Source organism: Melozone crissalis, unplaced genomic scaffold (genome assembly GCF_028551555.1).
Source record: "Melozone crissalis strain CALT ecotype California unplaced genomic scaffold, PUWL_Pcris_2 ptg000286l_1, whole genome shotgun sequence".
In the NCBI taxonomy this organism is placed as follows: Eukaryota; Metazoa; Chordata; class Aves; order Passeriformes; family Passerellidae; genus Melozone; species Melozone crissalis.
Window position 1 is genome coordinate 203,349 of NW_026536039.1, and position 21,366 is coordinate 224,714.

Consider the following 21,366-nt stretch of genomic DNA (forward strand, 5'->3'; position numbering starts at 1 on the left):
TAAAAAAGCTTTTCAGCTCCTGTTGAGCACTGAGTGTTAGTGCCTTCCAATGAGATGGAAAAAAAAAAATCAATTACTGAAAATGATTTCTTACCCCAACATCTGCTCTTGGTTCCTTGTGGTCAGGTAGGACACTGGTGTGGACCTGAGAGAAGGGAGGGGAAAAAAAGGCAAGAAATAATCAAACTCCTTCTGTAAATCTCTCTGCAAAAGACTCATTTTTTTCCCCATGCCCTCAAAAGTGACCCTCAATTCTTCTATTCTAGCTGCAACTTAGTGCACAAAAAGAAACACTCCTTTAATGTAAAGATAATTTAATTGTCTGTTTGTTATTCTAAATACATGTTGTTATAAAGCACCAATATAAAGGCTACCACAAAGACTTGACAAAGCAGAACCACAGCTTTTCTCAGCCAGCTCTTATCCCTTGATTTCCTACAGTGAGAACTTTGATTTTTCCACAAAAGCCTGGAGATAGTAAAAAAAATGCTATAATTAATTTATTAAGGGACAGCATACTTTAGAAATCTGTGGGAGTCCTCATATGGATGCAATTTTACATTTCGATTTTCCACACTAATACATTAGCAACTCCAAAGCATTTGGAAATCTACAGAAAGCTAGTATAAAATGTTCAATCATGATATTTTTATCTAAAATTAACCTTTAAATGCTTCACGCCCTGAATGAAAATGAAATTACTGGCATTTTCTTGTTGGTGATACCCATCTTTCCCTTTTGAAGCTGAGGAAATAACTTAGAGCAATCTGTTTCTTAAAAGAAAGATGGAGTATCAACACCAAACCAAAAATGCTGTGTCATTTTAAGATGCTAAAAAGCTGCTCTATGTGCCAGCCTCAAAGAAGTGACATCTGGCCCAACACCTGAGGTATTTATATTTTCTAATTATTATTATGGCTATTTATTCAAGAGAAATAAACTAATAATGTAAGAATTAACACTCCTTTTCATAATTTACTTACGTATTTGTAACCCAACAGCAGTTCATATTTTTAACAGTGTATGCGTTTTTATATGAGACTACGTTGTATTTCACAGCAAGAGAAAGCTAATGTTTCTTTTACACATACTGAAATCAAGGAAATTCAACATTAATTTAGAATCAAAGAATATTAATTCCTTCTTTTGCTGGATAAAATATCAATTCAGGAGAACATATTTCAGCTTTTCTGACCCAACACAGGAGCAGAAAGGGATGTCAACACCTGACTAACCTAGAGTCTTCCATATAATAAAAGCATATTCCTGAATTTCAAATGGACTTAAAATACAGAAAAAACTTCTGCTGCATTTTGCAATACTTTTTGGTTCAGCTATGTTTATTTGTTTTCATTGGGTTTTAACCCCTTTAAATTAGACTGTACATTAGACCGTACCTCTCTTCTTCCCAAAGTATATTTTGTTTGAAATTAAATCTAGTGCCTTGATCCAAGTGTGTGCAAATATCTGCAATTTCGGAAGCAGTTTTACTATTTGACATTTATCAAAAGAGAAGCCACATATGTGTATGTAAATACATACATGGGTGGTACAGGCTGAACACTATCAGGCTGTCTGTTGGTTGAGTTCCCGAACAAACTCTCTGAATGCTGCAATTACTGGGGTATCATTATGGGGTGTTCACACAGGCCTCATTATAAACATCAGGTCAGCTCATAAAAACTTATAAAACATAAGAAACGAGTCAGTTTTAGTCCCAGTCCACAAAATGGAAGAGAAAAAATGGGAGATAAATACAGAGGATTTGACAGGTCAAATATCCTCCCAGCGCATTTCTTGATTAAACAAACTGCCACACTTTTTAAAACCACGTCATAAATCAACTTTTCCCCTCTGGCCCCATCCAGAACAACTATAAAATCTAAAAGCAAACAGAAAGTCAGATTTTATTCCCAAACCTCCACTACTCTGTTAGAATTTCAGTTTTCCCATTACTCTCTCTAGGTTTTCCTGTGCAAAATGCAAACCTCTGAGTGGGGAGGTCATTCACAACCGGGGTAAGCCCATGCCTGCAGGGAATAGCACCACTACTGCTTTACCTTTGTGACACAAAGAGATCACAAAGGCACACAAGAAACACAGCTTGTGACCTGGACTAAATGCAGCAAAGGTTTTGGCATCTATCCATTCCTGTAATTTTGTGTGTAGAACAACACAGTTACCTTTTTACACCACAGTGGAGGCCTGTGAACCCACTGGGAAAAGGGCAGTGTGATGAAGGTTCGTGCAAGTGAAAGATGCACAAGAGTAGAGTTAGTTTTCAATGCCAAACACATCAGAGTCCAGGAGTTACGACTCCCTGGAATTTCCCAGTCAAACAAATTGCAGCTTTGTGTGTTTGTGCTGGGTGAGCCTAAAATGCCAAAACTGTTATGGGGTTCTGCCACAAAACCAATCAGTTTTTCCTACAGTCCATATAAAACAAAAGAGAAAATCTTTTCAAAATGGACATGCACGTGGTATTGCGGGATTCTACAGTTCCAATGGAAAACCTGATAGTCAGCGAAACTAATAAATGTTAAAACTTCATTAAAGATGAAAACTAATAAAGGGAATATAAGATTTATCAAATTACTGCAACATTGCATAATAACTGCATGATTTTTATTATATATTAATTAGTTTAAACTTACAAAATATTTTTATATATATATATATATATATATATATATATATATATATATGTGCCTGTGTGTGTATATATATATATATATATATATTTCCTACTACAGATAGTAGGGAAAATATGTATGCCCCTATCACTTGCTGTATAGCAACTGATATGGCACGAGAGAAGAATCACGAGATCCCCCAAGCAAAGACTGAGTTTAACATAAATCTAAATAATTTTAATATGTTTTTAGTATATGCAACGAAAAAAATGGAAGGAAGGAAGAGTTTATTTACCTTCTTAACACAGCACACAGCGTGAGACTGGATTCAATTTTTTTAACCAATTTGAAACAGCATTTTTTCTGCAGAGAAAGCTTTGTCACGTAAGGTTATGCCACAGATAAAAAGTGACAAAGAAAAACGTGTATAACTGTGACAGGGACACTCAGGCATCCCAGTGCCCCACAGTGATGAGTGCTGACTGGCACAGACCCACTGGGGTTTTTTTAAGCAGTTGAATTTTTGCAATCCATGACCACTGGTAGCAAGCTAATGAGCCACAGGCTTTTTCTGCCATTTTTCAGGCTTTTTTGAACAAAGCCCAATGATGCAAAGTAGCCTTCTAAAGTCTTAATAGGTACTGAATATTCTAAGCATTTGGTCAGTTATAATTTTAATGAAATAGAGCAGAAAATCACATTTAAGTCTGTAGCTGTTACAATCAGCCAGTTAGCCTTGCCTCCTCCCCATAATAATTCCCAGGAATGAACCTGTTGAAGTCTGTTTTATGCTGGGAACAATCTGCAAAATTTGAAGAGTAAAAATACCCTTCAAAGTGCTTGCGGTGCCTCCTCTTTCCAGCTTTCTTCCACTGTGAAATAAAATTCACAAAAAGCAAATTCTGGCTTCTGTCAGCAAGCTACAGCTGGAGCATTCCTAAGCTCTTCTGGCTCTTCATTTACATGGAGCAGGCAATGGGGACCTGTGTTCCCAGATCCAAACACCTCAGCCTAGTCACTGCAATGGCACTATTCAAAAATCCCCGAGACAGACTCCACAGTCCAAACAAGGCAGCAGCTAATGGCAGCCAAAGAAATCCAGATGTTCTGACAAATTATATCCCAAAAAATACTCACTCTAGTGCGATGAAGGAAATAGGAAACTTGAGAGGATGCAAGCCCAAGCTGGTAAAAAGCTCCTACAGTTGTCTGATGAACACTCAGGTCAGCTCCACCTCGCTTCAGTGTATGGCAGACAACATGAATTAAAGCAAGTATTACTGGAGTGATCAGATGAGCTCAATGGCATAACAAAATTTCCAGAACATGATCTTCTGCCTCAAAACTTCAGCAAAATTTAAAATTTGACTGTGAATATCTGACAAAATAAACTGAAATCCTATATTTTGATTTACCGAATAAACAGCCTTTTTTGAATATGCTAAAGTCCACGTTTCATAATTTGCATCTATTACCATAGAAGCTGCAGTAAGAAATCTTAGTATAAATTAAGCATGATGCCATTTCCACTGACGAACCAGTTACAAGAAACAAGATTGATTTTATTCATTTTTTAGAGGTATATCCAAGTGTTCCAGTTCCTTACCAGATTGCAACATCTACTCAAGTGACAAAAGATTATTCACATATTAAACACAGAAAAAAAGTCTTGCTGCCTTAAACAAGTCCAGACCCTTCAAGACTCCACACAAAATACCCCTGTCTTCTGACTCATGGCAGAAGCTGAAATGAAGAACTCAGAATTTAACTTGCTGGAGCAGTCCATGAACCTCCAAAGTTCCCTTGAGGAGCTTGTATTATCCCTCTGCCAAGAAGACCTAAGTGCATTTCCAGCTGGGGGCCTTGAGTTCAATATTTTGAAAGAGTTATTTTCATGTGAGGTACCAAACTAACCAAATATAGAAGCAAACAGTGGTTTTAAGATCACCCCCAAAAAACAGTGAAGATTTTATCCCCCACTCCATGTTTTATGGTAACTTTTTAACATAAATTTTTAGATTCTAAAGTGAACACTTTCTAACTACACATTGAAATTATTTTAATTTCCTATTTCCTCTGCCTCTCTTCTGACTGGAAGGTCATTCAAAACACAGGATTGCAATGATAGCTCAGAGTCCTTTCCTAATCTACAGCCCATCATTATTCATGGCAAGTTTATACTCCTTTGCTCTTCTGCCAACATGGTGTCTTAGATAAGTAATTCTTTTCTGTTCCTCATACTGGTCTCCTGATGAATCAATGAGAAAGGAATCATATGCCCTCTTGTACTTCATTTTGTTAGGATAATAAGCCAATCTTTTCCAGTACACTGTCATACCATAAGCTCTGCATTCCCCAAATCACATCATCTGCTCCAGTCCTATGTCACACTTTGAACAACTAATTTACCTTTTTTTTTCCTTCACACCATTTGTTTCTGATGTATTAAGTCTTTGTTCACCCAAAAAACTTCATGTTATTAGAAAAGCACAGAGGCATGTACTGAGAGTCTACTTTATTTCATCCTGTTTGCATTGTTCCAGCTGGCAAACGCTTTTTTTTTAGGAGAACTAAGGGAAATTTCTGCACACACCAAACTTTTCTCTAACACATAGAAGCTGAAGGACTCTCGCACAAACATCCACAAAAGCAAAGAAAATTATATTTGCCAAGAAGGATTTTTCTTTTCTTCTCCTGACAGTTTGTGATAATGTTTAAAAAACAGCTGAGGCTGAGGTCTGGTGCTAGCATTACCTAATGGATAGGATTTCACTTCTCCTTTACAGAATTAGGGGTAAAATTGCTCATCAGATTTACTGTGGCAGAAGGTGTATTTTAGACAGATGAGAGGGAGTAGGAAAATATTTGGGGCTTCCTACAAGCTCTGTTTTTTTTTGCCTTCATAGACAGGATCTATTTATTCACAAAAGTCTGTTCTAGCAAGATTATAGCTGCACTTCCATAGTGAATGTCCCTTCCAGCCTGTGGAAAAGCAGCATGAGAATTCATGAGAATTACTGCTCTGTCCAGGGCTCCCACATGCTCCGTCCACATTTCTAACAATCCGCGCTCGAGGGGAGCAAGGAATTTTCTCTAAAGAGCCTCCAGAAGATCCTGGGAAAATAAATGTTGCCAGCTATCCAAATATAAACACTCCCAACTACCCAAATATAAACATTTCTAAAGCTATCTAAAAAGAAAAAATGTACAATTGTTTTTTTTCATTTGAGAAAGCATTTTTTCTTGGGTTAAAACAGTTAAACCTGCATAGCAAGAATTAAATTCTTAAGTACACAAACACTAAAACCCATAACCTCCTGATCAGCTATCTTTAAATAGTTTTTGCTAGTGCTCTGCCCTTTGCTCCCTGTCTTCTGAGATGAGAAACTGAAAGGAGTTTTATTTATTTATTTATCAAATAAATTCACTGCTGGCTTTGGAAGAAGTTTCCAGACAAATGTGTCATCTGTCCCACAATCTAAATTAGTTTCTGCTTTAAAGGAAGGAGGAGGTATCACTGGGAACAAGTATCTCTGTGGGACTATTTCACTATGCAGCAACCCAAAAGAAACTTTGTGCCTACAAGCGAAGGTAAAAAGCAGTTTTCACACAGCACCTTCTCTCTCCTGTACCAGACACAGGTTTGTGTGAAGAGAAGTTCATTTTCCCATCAGTGATACTGTATTCATGGCTACATCCCCATTAAACACACGTGATTTTGCTCTCCAAACCATTTCACAGGAAGAGCAGCTTTCCTCACCAGAGTGTGCGTCATTGTGCCTGACTGCCACACAAAGATAAACCCTTTCCCTCCTCTACAGCGTCAATTCTACTTTTTTTAAAGCACAACTGCAATCTGCAAGACATGGTAATCCTCTTCTGCAAGCATGATCAAGCTCTTGCAGAGATGTTACTTAAAACCAGGTAAGAAATGAGCTCCCTACTTTCAGACTGATAAGCAGGCTCAGGAAAGTTCATAGTCACAGCTGCCTGAGATAAGTAATTAAACTCTGATTCTTACGAAGCACAAGGTGTGAATAAAGACATTAGGTGTATGTTTTTAAGCAATCATTTTGCCTCTTTCAGAATTAATGCAGAAAGATGCTAAGGCTCAGAGAGCCAAATATATTTCAATATTTTCACTGCTTAGAAAAAACAAAATAAGAGTTTTTTCAGAACCTGAAAAGTGGCCTTTTTTTGGGGAACTGTTTCAGTGATGCTTTTTCTGCAAATAAAAGGATCTATTAGGAACAATATTGTTGGCAAAGCTGCTTAGGTCTGAAATTTGACCACCACACTTCTATTTCTAGAAATTACTTACAGATTCTTTCTTCCTTTTTATATTGCATCTTCTTATTTGGAAATTCAGCATGACATTGTTTTCTGGGAAAGATAGGATCTGTTATCAGACAAGCTGATGTAAGATGGAAACAGGCACTTTTTTCTTGGCCCAAGGTTCCTTCAGGAACTAAAGAAAGCTCGTGCTTCTGAAAATTTCTGTGTTTTCTCCATCATACCGCAAGAATAAGGGTTGAAAAAAGCACGTGCACATTTCCACAGCAAGGATTTTATGTAATCTAAATTAGATGACAGAGTTGATTTCTCTCTAAATAAAGTGAAAGGAACAGATACATTTTGCCGTAGACAAATCTAAATATACATAACTTGAAATGGGTCACTACAGATAATGCAACATCTTGAGGAGGGACTTCTGAAAAACAGTGAGAGATTCTATCAGTTTAATAAACCACATAGTCTGTGCTTCCAAAAATGTGTTGGTGGCCTCATGTATCATAAGGCCACAGGCCACAAGTTGTAGGTATCATAATTCAGCCAAGTACAGAGCAGCTTCACTCCTTCCACATGGAGCAGAACCTCCTTCCCTGACAAAGGGAGTCATTATTTGTAAAAGAAAACCATTTTAACACATGATGGATGATATGAACAGTAACTTTACATGTGAAAATATGGTAACCTCCTCAGCCTGAGGACAGCTGGTGATATAGCATCCCCAATAGCACAGCATCCCATGTGCTGGCAGGATAATGGTAGTTCTGGAAAATTAATGTTTAAAGGCTTCCCCTTCCACAACTCAACTAAAAGGGAAAAAGATATATGCAACAAGGAAGAGCTTATATGTGAAATAATGTTGTATTCACAGAACATCGCACAACTCATGCTATAAATTCTCCGTAAATTATTGCAGACCCACATTGCATCCAATATTACTATTATGGTGGAATCATAGAATCATCAGTGTTGGAAAAGCCCTCCAAAAGGAGTCCTCCAACTCAACCATCTTACAGATGGGTCCTTCTGACAAAAATCAAAAGCAAGACAAAACTCCATTAGATAAAAATGCATTCATTTTTATCTAATTAATTCCAGGAAACATTTCAAGATATTAACTAAGCTAGCATGAATGCCAAGGGTCACGTGCCCAGTTTTCTAATAAAACCCATTCAATTTCCAATGTTAAAAAAGCCATATCCAGCAGCTGAATTGTCCAAGTTAATTCAGAATCAAACCCCAAAAATACAACCCCAAAAACACAACCCAAAACACCTCCTACACACAGATTTATGACTTTTATTTGTCATACCACAAATAAAGAGTCCAAGTCCTCATCCACAACAGCAACAGCCACACTGAAAAATGACAAACAAAACATGAGGATGTAATGAGGTCAATGAACACTGGAGATGAGTAGAGAGTCTAACCTTAAAGGGAGACAGACAGTGTCTGTTTCACACACATCATTTGAAACACCCCATATAAAAGTTTATCACATCTTTCTGAAGACAGAAAAATCCCATTCTCACATATATGCCCCAACTTAGTCATTATTTTGTACAGTACCAGTATCATCAGAATTATTTTGAAATTAATCCTGAGTCTTCTCTCCATCTTTAAAACTTCCATAAAGTTGGCCAAAATTAATTTTGTCACTTCTAGCTTATTTCACAAAGGAAAGAATAAAAAGGCTCAAAATGCTTTTCAATATTTTGGCTAGCAAATCAAAAAAATATTTTTAAAATCTAAGAAGCTAATAATTTAACTTTAAAAAGAACCAAACACCAGCAAAATCACAATAAGTATTTCCATACACATCTCCTAGAATTCGCTACAATTTCCTCTATTTGCACATAAATATTAGCACCATTAAAAACCATCTTTATTCAGATGTACAAGAACGAAAATGGGCAGTTAAACCAAAGTATACCAATTGTTTATTTATGCACCTTCAATAGACATGGCCTAAACGAGAATAATTTCTTTTTGTTGCAGTCTGTGATTTCATTAAGTCACTCTGCTCAGCTTTAAGCACTAAAGATCTTGAAATAATACCTAATTTAATACTGCTGCAAGAACCTTAACTCCAAAGCTATCAGCACAGACCTCATCAGAGAGCCATTAATAAAATGCTCTTTATTGAAGTCTATCTTTTGGTTTTGAAAAGATCAGAGTGGAATAAAACCCACATTAATGATCTTCAGTAATCATTCCCTGCAAAAACTAAAACATGCTTGGACTTGAAAGCACACATTTAAAAATAATAGCTGAGCATTCTTTTAAAAGGAAGGCCCAGCACTGATCTAAATTTCATGTGAGGCTTCAGCTCAAGATTATGTTAGGATTAACAAAGTGTGCATGACAGGTGTGATTTAAAGACTGCAGCTTAAAATTCTCCTCCTTCCACACAAATCTCATGGCACAGAAAGGCAGTGATTTATGTACCACTCTCTACCACAAACCTTTGAGCAATCCACAATTGCAAATACCTTGAGAGGGACAGTTTCAGGGCATGTGAAGGTCCTCAAAAACGCCAAGAATTCTCAAGGTTGGTCTGAGGGTCTGAGTTAACAATACTTCCCTTTTCCCTTGTGCATGTAAGAATAAACCAAGAGCCCTTGAATGAAGCCCATGAAGAACGTTTTGCAAACACAAGAGTGACAGACTTGCAGACCTCTGCAGGAAGGTTGATTGTGTGAAATAGCAAGCTCAAAAGCTAGACATTTATGGAAGCTGTTTTCTGGTCAATATTCATCTCATAAAAGCCATCCATGTCTATGTAAAACTAAATGCCTTTGTCCTGCAGAATGGAGGACCTAAGATGCTGGAGCCAGGACATCAATTCTCTGCTCCACCTGTCCTCTCGTTTCTGTCATGGTAGTTTTTGTTTCCTCTACCCCAATTTAATTCAACTGTTAATTTATTTTCTACCTAGCATCTTTGTCCTTAGCACACAGCAATTCCTTCCATGCTGCCACAGTGAAACACGTCCTTCCTGAGGCAGCACTTCCCTTAATTCCTCACCATGACTCACAACAGGACAAAGAATGACATTTTCAGCCTCTGTCAGAGGGAAGTCAGACTGCACAGCACTCAGCACCCAGACCCTTCTTTTCTTCAAAAGCCATGTGCCAACCCAGGCGTATTTTCTCCTGAGATATTTCTCTCCTGGAAGAGAGAATTGCTTTTCCTGCCTAACAGTGAGCTGAACACAGTGATCTACAAAGCCCTGCTGAGGAAAGCTGGTATTTAACACCTCAACCTGGACAGCACCAGGATGGATCACATGTCATAAGCATCCTTCCAGGATTCCTGGACTCCCATGATCAGAAACTTCTCTTTGCTGGTAGGCCAAACTTCTACTCTTTTCCATTCTTCACTACCAAGAATTTGATAATAAAGTTTGCTGCAGAAGTTTCCTTTTCATGTAAGTCATTATGACGTTTTACCACTGGCATATGAAACAAAAGTTAAGTTGGTTACTCTTTTTTATTTTATGGACATAAAAAGGAAACTCATGCAAATAAATGCCTTCATTTAAAAAAATTACCATTCCCTCTTTTTAAGTTTTATTTGTGAACACAGCTGGTAGAAGCCTTGGGAAAAGGCACACAGCTGCTGAAGGACTACTTTTTGGCACATGTCTCTTCCAAGTTCTTCCAAATGACAGAACCCATTTTACTCCTAACTTCAGTTTCTACTTAAAAATACCATACCAGTTATCCATAACATATAATCACAGAAACTTGGTTCTTCCAAAGACAACATTAAGAAGCAGCAACTGGAAATGTCAGCATCATGAGAAGTATTATTAGTCTCACGGCCAAAAAATTCCTGTTGGTTCTTCTGGTTTGCCATGTATTGATGATCATTTTACAATCATGCACTTCACCTGCCTACACACAAGAGAGCTCCTGCCAGTACTATAGCTACCATAACCCCACAAATCCAAGTGAAGTCTGGAAGATATTTTTTTTTCCCTGCTAAAAAGTGATCTTCAAATGACAAAGAATTATTCAAGGTTTAACCTTTTTGTTCATCTACTGTGTTGTGGATGCTAAAGATCTCTCAAGGGCAGAGCTACTGTTCTTGTTCCATTTCACCAAAGACATAAGCACAGTGTCATCCCAGCAAACTACACTTTCCAGGAAAGAACGTCTGTAGGCTGGCTTCCATTTTGTCTTGCATATTTCTCTGTAAAGATAAGCACCAGTGCCTGGTGAACATCGTTTAAGAACACCAAACTTCCTGAGCAGATGCTCAGTTTGCTTCCAGCACTGCCTCCATATAGCAAAGCAACGACAAAAGCCACTTCCAGTTATGCAGCTCAATTGTATTAACAGCAGTATTTCTTCCTCTCCCTTTTTTTCTCCCCTAAATTTCCCACATCCTGTGCTGATAATAAACAGCTCCAATGCATTCTGTATAAATCCTGCTCTGTTGGCAACCCATGAATCATGTGGCAGTATAATTCCTCGTGCCTGCAGGGCACAGATAAAGGCTGCCCCGTGGCACGGGGCCAGTGCAGCACATTCACTGGTTCCAGACACCAGGAGTCGGCATGGTCACGCTGAACCCAGAAAAGGGTTTTACTCTTTTCTCTGTATATCTTATTCTTTTGTTAGTAACCACAAATCAAACTAGGCTCTGTGCTTGACTCGGAGCAACCAGCTCACTGGCCACCAAGTTTGCATCACAAAGGAAAGTCATCTCTGCTTTTCTAAACTCCCACATTCACAGCCTTTTTATATTAAGGCCTTAACAAACTCCATCTGCAAAGTTTCAAATTCAAAATTATCAAAGTTCGCATACATGTCTTTTAACTTTCACTTACATGTCTTTTAACTTTCTTTTAATCCTTACCGTAACATTGGCAAATATATTCCTGGGTGTGATCTACTAGCATTTATAATAGGATTTCACAGAAATTTTTTCTTGTACAAATATTTTAATATACACCACTTTCCATGAGGAGACACACACACATTAGACTGCACTAAACAACTGTTCGGTTATCTACTCCTGACTTTCCTGCTCTTTATTTTCTGAGAATAAGATTTGCTCTCTCCATATATGAAAGAAAATTATTCATAAACGGTCTCATGCTCCTGCAAACTTCAGTAATTTCTGTACAACAGTAGATCAGTAGATCAGAAAAACCTGACACCCACATTTCAAATTTTAAAGAAACAAACAAAAAACCTCTCCACTTGTTTGCATATTAAAACAAGCAACACCACCATACTCAAAATAAGTGAAAACAAGCTGCAGTGAATAGTCAGGGTGAAGCCCCCAGAGGCTGACTGGCAGCCAAGCAGGACAACACAAAATATTTCAGCAAAGGTTACACACAGTAACATTTAAGTTAAAGGCAGCTCAGTCGGGTAACTAAACGAAATGCCAGCTCAAATCACATTCCTGACCATCACACACAGTAATATTCCATGGAACTCACTCCAGTGTATCTGCAGCTGCAAAAAAGGGTTAATAAACCAAGAATCTATGGAAAAGCTTTGGATCCCTATTCATTTCAGGTAGACAGATGAACTCTAGCTACAAAAGCATTAAAAGAAAAAAATCTGTTTCTATTACCTTGATTGCTGTGTATTTATATACCTTTGTGAAAGAAAAAGAAGGAAAAAAGAAACACACTATAGGTTTTTTACTTGGTTTAGCTGTTCAGAAACTGTTTTAAATTATGGCACTCTTCCTCCATTCTGGTCAGAATTCACCACACAAAAGAGTTTGGGCTGAAATGAGTAACTTTGCCTTCTCCCACAGCCCAAGACCCCCAGAGATAAAATGAATTACTTATGAGGAATTTACCTGCAGAAAACTAAAACCATTCCTCTCCACGAGTGATACTTTCACAAGGGGCATGAATAATACTGCTTCAGAACTCCTCACTGGAGTCAGGAACTGCCTTTGGCAGTGGAATGCACGCTGGTTTGGGGAAGAGGTGAAAAAATTATGCGCAAACAAGTTGTTGCACCAGGATGGAAAATAAATTCTAAAGCCGCTGGTAGCCCCCTGGCATCCCAAGGAAGAAACTCAACTTTTCTACTTAGTTAGAATGCAGATGGCTAATATCAGTAGAGTCTAAAAGCTGGGGTAGTCTTTAACCAAAAGCAAAGAACTGAAGCTTTTGGAACATCCCAAACACTATGCCACAGCACGTGGGGACACCCAAACCAGACAGATAGCAGTGTATTAAAGACTCCAAGCAGGTCTAAGTTTCTCAGCATCCCTCTATTTAGAACTAGTGACAAGAAAAGTGGCAGAACCTTACTAGAAAAAGTGAACTTCCTTGCATCCAAATGCAAATAGATAAAAATAGATACAAGTCACTGTTTAAAGACTGAATAATACCAAAATAATTTAAACAAGAGATCCCCTTGTGACTCAGCATAATTATTTTTCTTTCAGAAAAGATTCGTTTTCAACCTAACTGAATCCTATCTTCCAAATGACCATATCTTCAAATGTAATTGAAAAATTGCAAATTCCCTTTGGGCTGTACTCCTCTTGAATTCTTTTGGGCACTCCATGACTGCTGCTATGCTTGCACTGCCCTGGGGACCATGACTGCTATTCTGGGCCACAGCAGACACACTCAGCTATGAATCTGGCACAGTTTTAACCACCTGGCCTGGATTCAGTGGCACAGGCTCAAAGCACCCAAAATTCCTGTTTTGTCCTGAGGTGTGTAAAAGAGTAAGAGCATTGCCTTGCTTAAAATAGTGACAGTATTGTTGTGCTAATTACATACATCCACATAAGCACAGGATCGGTACTGTAGCCCCCAACACAACCTTCCTCATTCCTCCTTACCCTATTCTCGCTAATTACTTAAAATGAACAATAAAAAAACCCAAATAACAAAACCCCCCACAAAACTAACCCAGCCGAAGAACCTCTTCCAAACCAAACCATCACACTCAAGCACCTCAAACCAATTACTTTTAAAATTAATTTTAAAAATAATAAGCATTACATATATTCACACTGTCAGAATAAGAGGTCCCTGTATCAAAATCTTCTTTGACAAAAAACCCTGCAAGAGAATAGGAATTTCAGAAAGGACTTGCTGACAGAGCTGAAATTTCCTAAATGCATTCTTGTTGCTGTTCTAAACACTTACTTTCCTTTCCAGTGGTCCTTTATAACAAAGATTTAGAAGCAAAAGGCATCACAGCCTTCATGGACCTTCCTGTGACTGTAAGAACAGGAGTAATGAACACACGTTCATATTTCAGTTTAAGAGTTTTATTGCTAAGTTTTTTCACTAAAAAAGGATGGAGAGGGAAGCAAAATGTGTTTGTTTTTTGACTCCCAGGAATGTGTTTCATCCAGACCCCTGATTAATGAATTCTTGGAAAGGTGCTTGGTCTTCCTCTCTGAAGTTAATGGAGCATACTGCTTTGTGTAGGTAGGCTGAACTCTGCATTCTAACAGAGATGCTCTGTTGGGCACCACTCTGGAGAAGTCAGGGTCACATTTTTCAAATGCACACGGAGTCTGAAAATGGTGCTGACACATTTCTTCAAGCAGTTTTAAAAGTGCCTGAGGAGATACATGGGGCTAAAAAAAAAAAAAAAAAAGTATCTCAAATACCTAAAAAAAATGGGAAATTGGATGTCTAATTTGATTCAAATCCATTGAGCAGCCCATTGACATCTCCAGGTGTATAAGTATCTCCCATCAGAATACCTTTATAAAATCTACCCATAAGAGTTAACATACTCTTCAGCTACAGCAGAAGTTCTAACATGAAGGAAAAAAATGAAAAAACATTAAAAACTCATGTTTCCTTCTTAAAAAGCACCTTAGACAATCCAGTCCCATTCCAGACCTTTCAGTCTTTTTCCAGCCCAGTGTATAAGCTATGATTTCCCCAAAGGCTATACAGCACATAAATAGTAACATCTACAGTCTTAGTAGGTTACGTGCAAACTCTGTGTGTTAGGGGAGTAACTTTGTCATGCAGGATAAACTGCCTTTTTTCTTTGCACTGCTGTGGTAAATCCATGCTAAAAGGTAAAAAAGTAACAAATAGTGACATGCAGCAGAGCCTATCACAAATTACATAAATCTAATTCTACAGGTGAATGAAAATTATATAAGAATCAACTGCCTTTGCAGCAGCCAACTGAATGAAAAATATTCAGTGAAATTTATGTCAGAAATCTCCCTTTTGTTCAAGGGTATGATGTGTTGTGCTTTAAAAGACAAACAAGGTAGGACCGTGAAACAGAGGATGCCACAAATCATAAAGCCATTGAAAAGAAACTGTTATTTTTTAGGGCACTTTTCAGAAATCTGTAAGTTTGTCAGCAGAACTGGTTTCATTTGCTACTGACCTGACTCTTCAACTTTCTGAAATTAACAGAAGGGAACTACAGCAGCAAGCACCATGAGCAACATAAAAAGTTCATGGCAAATTTAACAATTTCCATGAAGATCAGTGAGGAATCTACTCTTCCCTTTTTCTCTTTGCTTTTTTCAACAAATTTCCTTTCAGTTCCAAATAAGGACAGACTGATTAAGAATCCCATTATATCTGAAAAGACTGGATTCAAATACAAGTTCTGGAGCTGAAAGTAGGTAAATTTTCATGTACATTTACTGCAAAGAAAATTTTCATTAGCAAGAAATTTTCAGAGTTATGTGAACAGTAACACTTTTAACAGAACCCTCAGAAGAAAGACGTGGGAGCACTCAGTACATGTTGCAAACAACTCTGTGTTTGAAGTGATATCACCAGGGAAATCCTGCAGTCACACATCACTTCAACTTCCAGAGAGACACTAGAGAAAAGGATTTATTAACAGAACTCGTACATTTCCAGCTCTGGATCTGAAGCTAATCAAATGTAGCAACACAAGCACTACTTCAGCTCCCTTCCCTAAAAACTGAAAGGTTAAGGAGAGACAGTGAACTTGATCAGCAGTAACAAGGACTATCTAGATTTAGAAAGAGGAAAACACAAACAAACAAACAAAAAATGTAAATAAAGATACCTGATACCGTAGCCTACATTCCAGCCTTTTCCTTTAAACATCTTGAAGAAACTATACCTCAAAAAGTAGCATCTTTTCTAAGACTGCATGTCTCTAAATACAGGTATACAAATTCCTCCTGCATGAATACGAACTGCTCTATTAACATGCAGCAGACCTTCAATGCTATTCATTGTTTTATCATAGACTGTTTTCATTTTTCATAGGACTTTGTTAATATTGACTCTAGAAGCAGCACACAGGAAAAAGAGCACTAAGCAGCACACTCTGCTCTTGGGTACAAACTCCAGTCTTTACACCTAGCTTAGAAAATAATCCACCTATATGTGACCTCCTTACTGCTCTGAAAACCAGGAGGAGGAGTAAGAGATTAAAGGAAACAACTTAAGCTGCCTTCCAGAAATGAATGTAGAAACCTTCATGTAAGGACATGCACCTTTTAGAATCCTAGCCCTGTCTCCTGCAAATGCCACTGTGGCTGAGACACTAACCTACATTCCAGGCTGCAAGCAGCACCCTGCCCGCAAACTCCGAGCCAGCTCAAGCTCCAGCAGTTACACCACATGGAAATTCTGACTCATCCAGCCAGCTAGGCCTACGAGGTTTAAAGCACTATCAGGCCAAGGATCTTGACAGAAACAGTCCCTTTCCCCCCTAAAAGTATCTCCCAATCAAACCAAACCAAACCTAATTCAAGGGAAATCAAACACACCAGGTGAACATTCTTGGAATTTTATTTCAAACATTTAAAGGGTACTTTGTCTAATATCAGCTTTTAGAACAGTTTAAATTTCATGGAGGACAAGAAAATGAAAGCATTTTAGAAATATGAGCCAAACCAAACGTCCCCATTAACCACTGTGTTCTTCAGGAAGGTGAGGTGTTATTAGAAGTGAATGGCCTCACAGTAACAGGAGAGGCTAATTTAAGATAAAGTGATGATCTGCTTAAAATAACTGCTAATAATAATGCAATATTATTACATTAGTTTAATGGTAATGACAACGTTTCCTTCTTTGGAAAAGCCAACTTACATATTTCATTGAAAAATTAAATTATTTTAATAAAGTATTGAAGGCTTTTTCTCATATGTTGCAGGGCTAATCCTGAACAAGACATGAATACATCACATAAATGAGCAACCACAATAAAATGAAATAAAGTACTTGAATCACTATTTTGGTATAGGCAAGCACACTAGACAATTTGATATTCTCTGAACATGTTTTTAAGATATTAAGAAAAATACTTGCAAAATTCATCACATATAGACACCTGTAGTCAATGGTTACATCCAATTTGTCTTAAAATAAAAGTGAAAAAAAATCAGGTAACTCTAAAAGCAGCTTCATCTAGGAGTTTCAGAAACATCAAATAAACAGCGTGGTCCATGCTGAGCATACAGAACAGGCTGCACACCTAGCAGGGAAACCAAACTGCAAATCTGGAAAAAAAAATGAACTGGCAGGAAAAGGGGGGAAACAAACCAAACCCAGGGCAAATAATGCTTTGCTTTTTCAAACTGCATAACACCCCTTCACTTCTTGTTACCGTCTCTTCAACTCCTTCAAAAGATAGCTCATGGATTATGAGGAACAATAGTTCAGATGTTAAGAATGCCAGTGTCCTATTCCTGTGGAGTTTATGCCACTGGAGTCAACAGGCTTTTTGTCTTCATACTGAATACCCTGCTCATTATGAGTTTCGCCTGCCTGAGAACAGACATGAACACTTCAGGCCCTGTGGTCCCTCCGAGAGGAGCCTTTTCCAGGGGCCACTGAGATGCTGCCTAAGGAACTTCAGAAAGCAGTAGAGAAAAGGAATACATCCCTGCCCTACTATCAAATACTCTGTACAGGGCTAATTCTAAGTCCAGACAGAGTTATTCACCACGAGAGGACTGCAGGCTGATAATGCCAAGGTCGTCTTAATGGGCAATGAAACTTTGGACATGACTATTTTGGGTCAGAGAGAAAAGTCTCTCGGGAAGCCTCTCAATGAAATTGGGTCTATGTGCCTATACTTTAATTTATACTGCAAAGACAGTCTTCTGTCATACCCAAGCCTGAAAGCCATTTGGACCCAGCTAATTATCCAGAACCTTCCTTGTCTCACAGGGATGACGTTATTTCAAAACAGGGTAGCAATAATTGGGCAGTAACCATCCAGAGCTTCCACGTTCAGAGATAATTTCTTTAGCAAGAGTCTAGCAATTACTTCTTTTTGAAAAGCTGCCAAGTTATTCAGCAGGAACAGAGGCAATGAGAATCTACAGCTATAACAATCAAAGACCTCAGTGTTCGATTTCGCTGAGGCAGCTGTGTGCCAAAATCCAAGCCTTCCAAGGATCTCAAAAACATACTAACCGCTGCCTTCTACAGGCAAAAAATCACATTTGTCCCTCATGACACAGACCTTCTGTTCAGAAGCAAACAAACCTGTCTGAAGGGTTCTCAACAGAGAAATTATTTTTCCAACACAAACTCATGGATCTGCATTTTAAGACAAAACATACCTACACACAACTACTCACAGTGTAGATGCTGTTGCAATGAAAGGAAATAGCTTGTAACTCTGGATGCACTTCTAATACACCCAGTAAAACTTCTGTAAAGTAGGGAAAAAAACCCTGAAGCGCTGTGATACAATGCTGCTCCAACTGCTGCTGCCAGATTTTGATGGAAATAGTAGAGACCAATTTCTAAGACACTTACACCTGCACAATTTGTTTTTGCTAAAAGACCCAGACTTCTACTCCACGGAGAGATCTAGAAATTTTCTTTCTTTCACTAAAAATACAGTAACAAATGCCCACGGTCTTGCCTTAGAACCAAAAAGCTGAGCAATGTAGACAACCATAGGCAACAGTGAGATACATGAAGTAAAATGATTTCAGATTCCACCAGAAAGGGTTGTCAAGGCAGATATCAAGTCAGACTAACATATAACATAGACACACTCAAAACCTTCATTTTATCTCACAAGAATACATATGCTAGAAATGTTCTGCTTACTTACTATTCCTGATGTGTGTGACAACATGTCTGCTTAGCAACTTGCAGACGAAATACATTCCTCTACTTCCTCTCCAGTGAGAGACCTCTGAATTTCGTTGACGTTAGTGAGACTGTGTATACAGCAAGGGATTTAAGGATGATAAGCCTGCAAGAATAAAGATCAACAGCTGCATGGTACTCTAAAAGTATTCAACTATTCTTGCTTTAAAAATACCATGATTGCAATGAGAAGAACTCAGGAGGGTGGTGGAGGGTGAGGTGGGAAGGGAGGACAGAAGGGAGGGGGAACAAAATGCACTGAATTCTCATCACTGAAGAATGGTGAAAAAAACCACCAAAAAAAGAATAAATAGAAACATAACCAATGTCTCCCTGTGTCAGTGAATCCTTGGTTATAACCCAAGATCTCACCTAAAAGTAATAAATTCAAGGTGAAAGGACATCTCAGACACCACAAATTGCCAGAACACTACAAAGCAGCTGATGCTCTGCTGAATGCAGTAACTGCTTTGCACACTGAAACCTTGGGCCCACAATTGTTGCTGTTGATAGTGCTCATTCACATTTATGCTGCTGAGATTTTGACAGGACCACATGCACTAAATTCTGACCATGCTACAAGACTGCATTTTTTTCGTTTGTTCTCCTGGCTTTCTGGTCATCACTACGCAAGCTGCATTGTTTAAAAACGATGCATGTTAGAAGGCAGGGATTCTTGCCCTCTCTTTGAGATCACACAATCTGTGACGAACAGGACAAAACAAAGAACAGATCAAAACAAAATCCTCATTTTTGGCATGAAGAAAGACAAGCATGGAGAATTTCAGCCACATGGGAATTTAGCTCTGTAAAATACTGCATAATGATTACATCAAGAGGCTTTGATTACTGTAAAATACAATGATACGTGCACTTCTAACAGCATTGGAAATCCTAAATGATTACACAAGCCTTTCATGTTTATTCATCAAATATTTAAAATACAGCATAGTACAAAACGTTGAACTAGTTTGCTTTGAGAGCAATTTACTGTGCTCTTCCAGCAAAAATTTGCTCAAGAAGATAAAGTCTCACGTTACGTCCAGTGCATATGTTTCTAACGTTATTTTTTAATAGAATTATTTCCTCAGCTTTAGTTTTTAGGTACAAATTTTCAAATGTAAACATTTACTGGTACAAGCATGGCTGTAACTGTAAAAGACACTTTTATGAGGCACACGGCAGAGGAAGAAAAATCTGTTCTAACAGATTGAATTTGCTGCTTTCAATTTCACAGAGCACACACTCCAAAACCTCCAAAGAAAAATCTGGTTCCAACCTCTGAGTACCTGCTCTCATAGCACAGAAGCAAGGGCAGACTTACCACTGCTCCATACACCTTTCTTTTCATCTTTTCAATCCTGATGGGATACTTTGCTCTGTTTGACATCAATCTCTACAAAGGGTGCAATGTCTACAAACCCTTCAGAAGGGGTAAGCAAGGAAGGAGATAGGAGGTGGGGTAGCCCCACATGTTAGGAAGGGCTCTGTTAGGATTGTCTAGAGCTGGGACTCAAGGAGAAAAAGAGAGTTTGTGGCCCTTGGAAGAAAGGGAAAGCAATGCAGGAGGACTACAAGGATTCCATTCGCTTATACAGGGAGAAAATTAGAAAGACCAAAGGCTAGCTGACATTTCATTTGGCGTCTGCCATCAAAGACAGTAACAAATGTTTCTATAAATACGTTAGCTACAAAAGGAGGGCTAAGGAGAACCTCATCTTTAATGGATGCAGAGACACACAGAGACAAAAGACGAGGGAAAGGCTGAGGTACTTCAAATGCCTTCTTTGCTCCAGACTTTAATAGCAAGGCCAGCTGTTGTCTGGCTACCCGTGCATCTGAGCTGGAAGAACTGATCAAGAAATGAAAAACTGACAACAAATAAAAAATGACCAATGAGAACAAACAAATCTCATCCTTGAAGTGACTCTAACATTTCCATGTTGCTGCATTTAGCTCAAGGAAATCCTTCACCCCTGTGGTGTGCCTGGGCTCCCTAGGAGGGCTTCAGTATCCAGCACCAGCCATCCCTCCTGAGGGATGAGCAGCTCCTCCAGTGCCTTGTCCAGTAAAATTTACAGGAAAATGCAATCATTTACTAATTCGTTCTTTTCTTCCTAAGCAATTTTCAAGGCAACCCTTTAAACTCTCAGAGAATACCATTAGTCTCATTGCTAGGTACTTGTACAAACCTTTGCCCAAATGTCAGCTCTTAGAACAAACCTTTGCCTGATGTGAGGCAGCAAATAACATTTGATTGGCAGAGCAGGTGGAAAAGGAAAAGAAAATAGAAAATTAACAAACAGTAGGTTACAATTTTCCCTGAAGATACAGGAAGAGGGAGGAGTTTTCCTCAATAAGAAA

The 21,366-nt window shown here is 38.3% G+C and overlaps 1 pseudogene; it reads right to left on the reverse strand.

The window, feature by feature from the left end:
- The window catches only part of LOC128949764 (inositol polyphosphate 4-phosphatase type II-like), a 137,550-nt pseudogene that overhangs the window by 102,347 nt on the left and 13,837 nt on the right, over positions 1–21,366 (reverse strand).